The sequence below is a fragment of the Nannospalax galili genome, unplaced genomic scaffold, assembly GCF_000622305.1.
Source record: "Nannospalax galili isolate Female #2095 unplaced genomic scaffold, S.galili_v1.0 scaffold713, whole genome shotgun sequence".
Lineage (NCBI taxonomy): Eukaryota > Metazoa > Chordata > Mammalia > Rodentia > Spalacidae > Nannospalax > Nannospalax galili.
Window position 1 is genome coordinate 563,172 of NW_008333780.1, and position 9,159 is coordinate 572,330.

The 9,159-nt window shown below is 44.9% G+C and overlaps 1 non-coding gene across 1 annotated transcript; it reads left to right on the plus strand.

Moving 5' to 3' along the window:
- The first annotated feature begins 342 nt into the window (after positions 1–342).
- LOC115069515 lies at positions 343–447 on the plus strand. The gene has a single exon (XR_003848778.1). It is a non-coding gene; the product is annotated as a U6 spliceosomal RNA (small nuclear RNA).
- Positions 448–9,159: the final 8,712 nt, after the last annotated feature.

Consider the following 9,159-nt stretch of genomic DNA (forward strand, 5'->3'; position numbering starts at 1 on the left):
AATGGACATATGTTGAAGACATCTGCTTGTGGCTTTGTATGCTGTTCTGGATACGGTCAGAAAAATCACTCCTTCCCTTGTAAACTCTGGTTAAAGATTCTTGGAGACAAAATTCTTCAATCCTTCTGCATACCCTGACTGATGTGGTGTTCAATAAATGTAAGAGGAGGCCTTTTGTGAGGAGAGGACAGCTCTGAGAGAAATTAGAACTCAGGACAGATCAGGCAAACTCCAAGAGGTAGTTTGTTTTTTATTCAGCATCACCCCAGAGGATCAGAAGTTCAAGGTCACCTTTGAGTTGGAGGTCAGCCTTAGATAAACAAGATTGTCTCAAAAACAACAGTGCTCACTTTGAAGCACAGACAATAAAACTGGATGATGTAGAGAAGATTAGCATGGTCCCTGCGCAAGGATGACATGCAAATCCATGAAGCTTTCCATATTTGGGGGGACACAAATTGGACTCTATAGGCCATATTACATATATGGGTACATTAAATTTGTTGGGGGGAGGCACAGAAAGGGGAGGGGATCTAAGTACCATCAACTATATTGAATGAAAATTGTAAAAACTCAGTAAAAACAATAAAACCCCAACAACCAAAAAAAAGGGGCAGACAATAATACTTCTCCTGAAACAGCCCATGAGACAGCAAATATATCTGGAGATGAAATTTTGTTTTGTTTATGTTTTTGTTTTTTGAGACAGACTCTTTGTGTGAGTGACCCTCCCCAGCTTGGAATTCCCTATATAGACTAGGCTGCCTTGAACCCACAGAAATTCACTGCCTCTGCCTTTTGAGTGCTGGAATTAAAGATGTGCTCTACAACATCCAACCCTCAGATGATGTTTTTTAAAAAGGTGTTACTATTTTGTCTCCTTACCAAAGTAAAATTTGACTTTCTTTTTGAGAAAGGGTCTCATATCTCTGAGGATGACCTTGGGCTTCTAATTTTCCTGCCTTCACTTCCCAGTGCTAGGATTACAGGCATACACTCATGGCCATTTTATTTGGTGCTGAGGATTGAACCCCTTCCTGCATATTAGTAAGCATGCTACTAACTGAGCTGTGGTCCCAGCCCAAATACATAATTGTAGTAAAGTATATGTATGGAATACAAACAATGGAATTTCCCGTGGGTTCCTTTCTGGTTCACAGCAACTATTAATAGTTCAGTATATTTTCCCTCCTGAGTATTTATTTATAATACTTGAGATCTAATCCAGGGCCTTGGATATTCTGAGCAAGTAGTCTACTACTAAGTTAACACTCAGTTCTGAAAGATTTTTAATTAATTGTATTTTTTAGGTTTAGTTTTAAAATCTGAGTCTTGTTAGATAGCCCAGCTTGGTCTTGTACTCACAGAAATCTGGCCTCCCCTGACAGGTGCAAGCATTGTAGGTTTTTGTCACCAAGTCCGGCTTATGCAGTGCTGGAGATTGAACCCAGGATGCTAAATAAATATTTCACCAACTGAGTTACTTCCTTGGCCCAATTAAGTTTTTTATTATGTTTTGTTGTTGTTGTTATTGTTGTTTGGTCTTTTTGAGACAGGGTCTCCCTGAAGCCCTAGCTGGCCTGGAACTTACTATGTAGACCAGGCTGGACTTGAACTCACAGAGATGGATGTGCCTGCCTCTGCCTCCAGAGTGGCTCCAATTAAGTTTTTAAAGATAATGACTTGCAGCCAGGCATGGTGGCGCATGCCTTTAATACCAGCACTCAGGAGGCAGAACCAGGCAGATCTCTGTGAATTCGAGGCCAGCTTGGTCTCCATAGAGAATCCAGGCCAGCTGCAGCTATAGGGAGACCCTGCTTCAAAAAGACAAAAAAAAAAAAAAAAAAAAAAAAAGAATTGCTATGTTTCTCAAGCAGTCTTTGAACTCCTAGGACTAAATGTAAGCAAGCATTCTGTCACTGAACTAAATCCCTAACCACAGCACATTTAAATGTCAGTAAATATTACCAAACTGCTCTCCAAAGAGGAGGTATCAATTTATATTTTTCCTAGTTTGTTTCTCTATTGCTGTGACAAAACACTCTGACCAATACCAACTTGGGGAGGAAAGGGTTTATTCAGCCTACAACTCCCAGGTCGTAGTTCGGATAGGCAGCCCAAGGCAGGAACTCAGGGTGGGAACCTGGAGGCAGGAGCTGGAGCACAGGCCATGGAGGATCACTGCTTACTGGCTTCTCCCTTGGCCCCTGCTCAGCCTGCTTTCTTATGGAACACAGGCCCACCTGCCCAGGGGTGGCACCACCCACAGTGGGTTGGGCCCTCCCACATCACACAACAATCAAGAAGATACCCCACAGACATGGCCACAGGCCAGTCCAATGAAGGCAGTTCCCCAATTGAGGCTCCCTCAATCCAGGTGTGTCAAGTTGACACTAAAGCTATCTAGCACAATATTTCTATTAACAGTCTACAGGAATGCTGATTTTCCAGCATGCTCATACACATAGGCTGCCAATCTTTAAAAAGATTAAAAAATATTTTGTTTATATTTATGTGTGTATGTGCACATGTGTAGGTGGTCAAGGAAGCCAGAATAGGGCATCAGATCCCCCAGAGGCTGGAGTTACAGGCAGTCTCTCAACATGGGTGCTGGGAACCAAACTCTCATTCTCTGTAAGAGCAGCAAGCACTCTTTAACTGCTGAGCTCTCTCTCCAGCCCCTAGAATGCCAATCTTTTTTGTTTGGTTGGTTTTTTGGTTGCTATGTAGTCCAGGCTCACCTCAATCTTTGCCTGCCTCTGTCTCCCCAGTGCTGTGATTAAAGGCATGTGCCACCATGTCAGGCCTTAGGATGTCAATCTTTATTAGCCTAATAGATGAAAATAACACACTGTATTTTATTTTTTAAATATTCTTATATTGTTGTGTGTGTCATGGTGCACATGTGGAGGCTAGAGGACAACTTTGTGAAACTGATTCTTTTCCTTCCACCTTTATGTAGGTTCTAAGGATTGAACTCAGGTCATCAACCCTGTGGGGCAAATGATTTTACCTACTGAGCCATCTCAGTGCCCCCACAGTTTTTAACTGGTTTTGCTTTTTTTTCCAATATTTTATTATTTTTATTTTATGTGTATGAGTGTATTGCCTGCAAGTATGTGAGTGCACCCATGTAGTGCAATGCCGTGGAAGTCAGAAGAGGGTTTCAGATTCCCCTGGAACTGGAGTTAAGGACGGTTCATAGCTGTCATGTGGGTGCTGGGAATTGAACCTGGGTCCTCTGCAAGAGTAGTCAGTGCTCTTAACCGCTGAGCCATCTATCTCTCCAGCCCCTTAACTGTTTTTTCTTTAACTGTTACAAGTAAGAGCTAACTGTATTTTTATTAACCTTTTCCTGCTCTGAGGTTGGCACACTTTGGTTGGAACCTTTTGTTTTTCAGTATTGCATCCTTTAAGGGATTATTAAGGCCCCATTATTAAGCACCCAGGAATGTTTGCTGAATGAAAAGCAATGCTGTGAAGACTAATGAAACAATGTATATAAAGCATTAAACCAGCAGTTTATGACCCATGAGTATTAGGAGTTAGAAAGTGAGCTTTTTTATGCTCATTTCAGAATCTGGGATGGTGGCTGTGAACTCTAGGATTAAGAAGGCACAGCTTCTTCCTGCTCTTTCACACTGTTCTAGAGTAAGTCACCTAAATTCTCTGACCTCCTTTTCTCTGCAACGGTTGGAAGAATGTCTGCGAGTTGTATCATGCTTATAGAAAAGAGTTATTAGGTGAAAACCAAGAGATTGATTTATGATAAGCAACTGAGACATTTAATGTCTAGCATGTGTGAGGCTAGCGGATCTCAGAGATGGAGGCCAGCCTGGTCTATTTAGGGAGTTACAGGCCAACAGGGCCACACAGAGACCCTGGATGTGTGATTATGTGGCTTCACACTAGACCCAGTGTCTCATTCATGTTTTTTTTTTTTTTTTAATCAACCCTCTACTGCCCTCTACTGCTCAGCTCGCCTCACTTCACTGCAATTCAACCCCACAAATATCTAATTTTACTTTCTCTTGGTTTTGGGAATCTAGCCCAGGACCTTGTGCGTGCCAGACAAATGCTCTACCATTGAGCTACACCACAGCCTGTTCCTCTGTTCTCACCAGTGCAAGAGACATAGAAATCACAGTCTGTTGGGAGACAGACTTTTATGCCATTCCAAACATACAAAAAAACATTTTCTGGAACAGCAATTACTATGAACCAAAGCTAAGTACATTGTATACCCAAATTTTTAGTTATATGCACTGGTATGGGATGGATTTGGTTGTTTCTTTTTGGTTTTGTTCTGTTTAGTTTTTTGAAGACCTAGTCTCCCTATAGCCCCAGCTGACCTGGAACTCACTATGTAGACAAGGCCAGCCTTGCCTTGAACTCACAGAAAATTGCCTACCTCTGCCTCTGAGTGCTGGAATTAAAGGCATGCACCACCATGCCCAGATTTATGGGATGGATTTGTATTTACAGAACAGGAATGAGGTGTAAGGTCACAATTTTAATATGGCACTGGGATTCTTTTTAGGTTTTTTTTTTTTTCCTGAGATGAAGTCTCACTATAGAGACCTTAAACTTCTGATCCTCCTACTCCCAGCTTTTGGACAGGTGTAGGAGGAAGTACAGCCTGAACAACCTGCACATGCACACTGCAAATGCGCCAAAAACACCGACTGAGTCAAACCTGTGTTCTGCCAAAAGACGTAGAGACGGCTGACACGAAAACGGCCTGATACAGAGAGCCAATGAGGAACAGACACGACCTATCAATGGACCAATGGGACACCGGGAGGGGGGATATAAGGGAGCCCCATATCCGCAATAAACGAGTCTGCAGCTGTTCGCACTACCTGCTTTTTCACCTGACTCCCGGAGTCTGCACTGTGACTCCTTGATGGCTCTACCCCTGTCGGGAAGGCCCCAGGACACCCACAACATCTGGCTCCCAACGTGGGTTCCCCATGCCGGCATGGGCATCGACCTTCTTGGGTTCTGGCCATCGTTGTAGTAGCCGCTTTTCTCTTCCGGACCGTGTTCTTTGCAATTTTCTGCCAGCCGTGCATTGACCGCTCTGGAGATCGGCCTTAGTTTTGCCTTCCCCGCCCACGACCCGCCTGGGCGCCTCTCCCCTACTTTCTTTGGTGGTGCGAGACACTCCCTGCCTGAAGTTTTGGTAAGTCGGTCCCTATGTGTTACATGTGCCTTGGGTTCTCACGAGTGAGCGTGAGAACCCCCACCTTCCCTTTTCCCTTGTCCTGTCGATAAGGGAGGTACACATTTTGCTTTCCGTTCACCGGAGCCTCCACATAAAGTCTGACCCCCTAGGAGGTGGAACCCAGGAGCAGCCCCTGACTGCCATTCCCCATCCGGAGACACCATGTGGGTGTACAGCCATGGCCTAATGAACCACGAAGTCCCCCACTGAGCACAAGACATCTGGGTCTGACACATTCTCTTTGTCTTAGAATTAACATGGGTAATCTGCCCCCCAGCTGTAGGGAACCCCAAATCAGGGCATTAAAATTCCTCGTCACCTGAGGTCTTAAAATTAAAACCAATGACCTAGATGCTTTCTGAAATGAGGCTACCATCCTCTCACCATGGGTCACCCCCCCCCCCGGAGAACATGTGGGACCCTGACCTCTGGATGCCCTTTCTTTTCCTTGCTAGGAAGCGCAAGGTCTCCTCAGGTGTCATCCCACCTGCCTCATTTGTCCCCATTCTCCTGGTCATCATAGCTAGCCTAATTCCTTGGTCCTACTCATCCTTGTCAAGTGTCTCTTTCAGCATGCTGGATGGCAAAAACGCATCAACAGAGCCATACTCCAGGTCCTCTTGGCACCTCAACACAGAGGCCTCGATCCTCCCCACGAGGTCCTACAGGCCTGGCTCATGGGGAAATCCATAAGGCCTCTGTATAATTGCCTTCCCCAATCACCCTGGTGGGCTCAAACCCAGGGCGGTCGCCCTTTGAGGGACGGTAGTCAATGACGGGTAAGAGCTTGCTAACCAAGCCAACCTAAGACAGGCACAGTCCACAATACTGGGGACCCCCTGAGGTGGGGCCAACAATGCCAAGGCGAAGAATCTTGGCTTCCACTAGAGCTTCACAAAAAGAAAAGGGTGGATATGTAGGAGGAAGTACGGCCTGAACAACCTGCACATGCATGCCACCAAAAACATCCAGCTGAGTCAAACCTGTGTTCTGCCAAAAGACATAGAGACGGCTGACACGAAAATGGCCTGATACAGAGAGCCAATGAGGAACAGACACAACCTATCAATGGACCAATGGGACACCGGGAGGGAGGATATAAGGGAGCCCCATATCCGCAATAAATGTCTGCAGCTTCTCGCACTGCCTGCTTCTCACCTGACTCCTGGACTCTGTGTCGTGACTCTGCACCGACTCTACCCTTGCCCAGAGGGCCCCAGGACACCCACAACAGACAAGGATAGGAATTTTTCTTTTTTAACATTTTATTATTGTCTTTTTGAGACAGGGTCTCCTTGTAGCTCCAGCTGGACTGGAACTCACTATGTAGACCACGCTGGCTTCAAACTCATAGAGATCCACCTGCCTCTACCTCCCAAGTGCCTGGACAACAGACGTGGTCCACCACGCCCAGCTTTTGTTTTATTTTATGCATATGAGAGTATTGCTTGCAGGTGCACCTATGTCATGCAGTGCCCAAGGAGGTCAGAAAAACAAGTTGGATTCCCCTGGAACTGGAGTTAATAGACCATTGTTAGCCACTATGTGGGAGCTAGGAATTGAACCCAGGTCCTCTGCAAGAGCAGCCAATGCTCTTAATCACTGAGCCTTCTCTCCAGCCCAGAATTTTTTTTTTTTAATTTTTTTACATTTGTGTGTTGAGGTCAGAGGTCAGAGGACTAACTTGTGGAAGTCAGTTCTCTTTACCATGAAGTCTTGGGGGCTGAATTCAGGTTGTCATGCTTGGTGTCAAGTGCCTTTGCCCGCTAAACCATCTCTCTGCCCCTCCCCCCTTTCTTTTCCTTTTTCAGCAATGGGGAGCTGAAGCATGCCAGGCAAGGGCTCTACTACTGAGTTACATCCTCAGCATGGGACGAGGATTCTTAACTAATATTTGTCTCCCCTCCAAAGCCAGTTCTTTCCTAATACATTATTCAGAATAAACCAAGTAATGAGGAACACTAAGTGGAAGCTTCTAAACGTGTTTTGGGTAAGTATGTTAGCTGTATCCTAGAAAACTTCATAGAGATTTCTGGTCTGGTCAGAGAAAGCTGGTACAACCAACAAGAACACTGGTGAATGGGGTATAGGGAGATGGTAAGAAAGGCAGGAGAGAAGACTAGAATGAAATTTCACAAGGGCCTTGAAGGTCAGGCTAAGGAAGAAGGTTCAAAACTAAAGGTCAGGCCTTCCCATCCTGGGGCATGATTTTTTTTTTTTTTTTTTTTTTTTGTCTGAGACAGGGTCTCCCTATAGTCCCAGCTGGCCTGGAAGAAGGTATGTAGACCAGGCTAGCCTTGAACTCACAGAGCTCCACCTGCCTCTAGAGTGCTGGGATTAAAGACATGTGCCACCATACCTGGCATGCTGCTTGAATTTTAAGAGTTCCCTCTAAATGACCAGGGATATACAAAACATGGGTAGCTGTGTGTGGTAATTTCCAGCACTCAGTAGGCTGAGATAGGAGGATGGTCTTACGTTAAAGGCCAACCTGAGCTATAGAGTGAATTTCAGGGCAGCCGGGCCTACATAGACTATGCCAAGGAAAAACAATACCAAACGAAAGTATGCGTAAAAGTGGTATATCACTGGGACTGGAGAGGCGGCTCAGCAGTTAAGAGCACTGGCTGCTCTTGCTGAGGACGCAGATTTTGTTCCCAGCACCCATTCCGTTACTCCAGTTCTATGGGCTCCTACACCCTCTTCTGGCCTCCTTGGCACATGAGTGCACTTATAAACATGCAGGTAATACACTCATACACATAAAAATGCCATATCATCGTGAAATGTCAGTTTTACTCAGATTTGAGGAAAAGGAAATCTTGTGTTATCCTGTGAAAGATATTTTATGGAATTGCTTGTAAACTAAATGAATTTTTAAAAAAAACTGGAATTTCTGGAACTGGAGAGATGACTTGGCAGTTAAGAGCACTAGCTGCTCTTGCAGAGGATCTGGTTTGATTCCGAGTACCCACATGCCAACTAACAAACCCTCCATAACTCCAGTTCCAGGGGAATCTGACACCCTCTTCTGACTTGTACTACATGGGTGCACTTACATACATGCAGGTAATACAGTCATACACATAAAAAAAATTTTTTTTTGGTCTTTTTGAGAGGGTCTCTCCCTGTAACCCCAGCTGTCCTGGAACTATGTAGACCAGGCTGGCCTTGAACTCTCAGAGATCCACCTGCTTCTGCCACCTGAGTGCTGGGACTAAAGGCCTGCGCCACCAGGCCCAGCCCAAAATAAAAATATTTTTAAAAACAAAAAAAACTGGAATTTCCAAAGAATTGTACCAGCTTCAGTGAGTTTGTCCCCACTAAGGAAATGGCTGGATGTGGTCCTTAGAATGTGTTACTAGGAAGCGATTTAGGAAGTCTTGCTATATAGGTGATGGGAAATCATAGACTGCACTCCACAGAGGGCTCTAGACTAGGACAGGATGACATTCAAAGATAATGGGATTTGTAGTTTAAAAGGTAGAGCATTTTTCTACTATGCTTGAGGCCCTAAGCTTGATCCTCAGTACCAAAATAAATATAGTAAATTTAAAAAGATTTTTTTTTTTTTTGAAGACGGTCTCCCTGTAGTCCCGGCTGGCCTGGAACTTACTATGTAGACCAGGCTGGCCTTGTACTCACAGCGAAGTGCCTGCCTCTGCCTCACGAATGCTCGGATTAAAGCGTGCACCACCCTGGCCCATAAAATTTAAGACTTAAATGAAGAAAAAAATAGCTCTCTTTGGAAAAGCTTTCTGTCTCAGGTTTGTGAAGGTAATGGTTCTAGGCAGAACAAGACAAAACAGTGCAGCTCCTCTCCCACATTTTCTCGACACATTTCTTTTTGTATGGTACTGGGCTTGAACTTCCCCCATGCCAAATGCTAGACAAGCTCTCCGTCACCGAGTCACTTCTCCAGTTATACATCC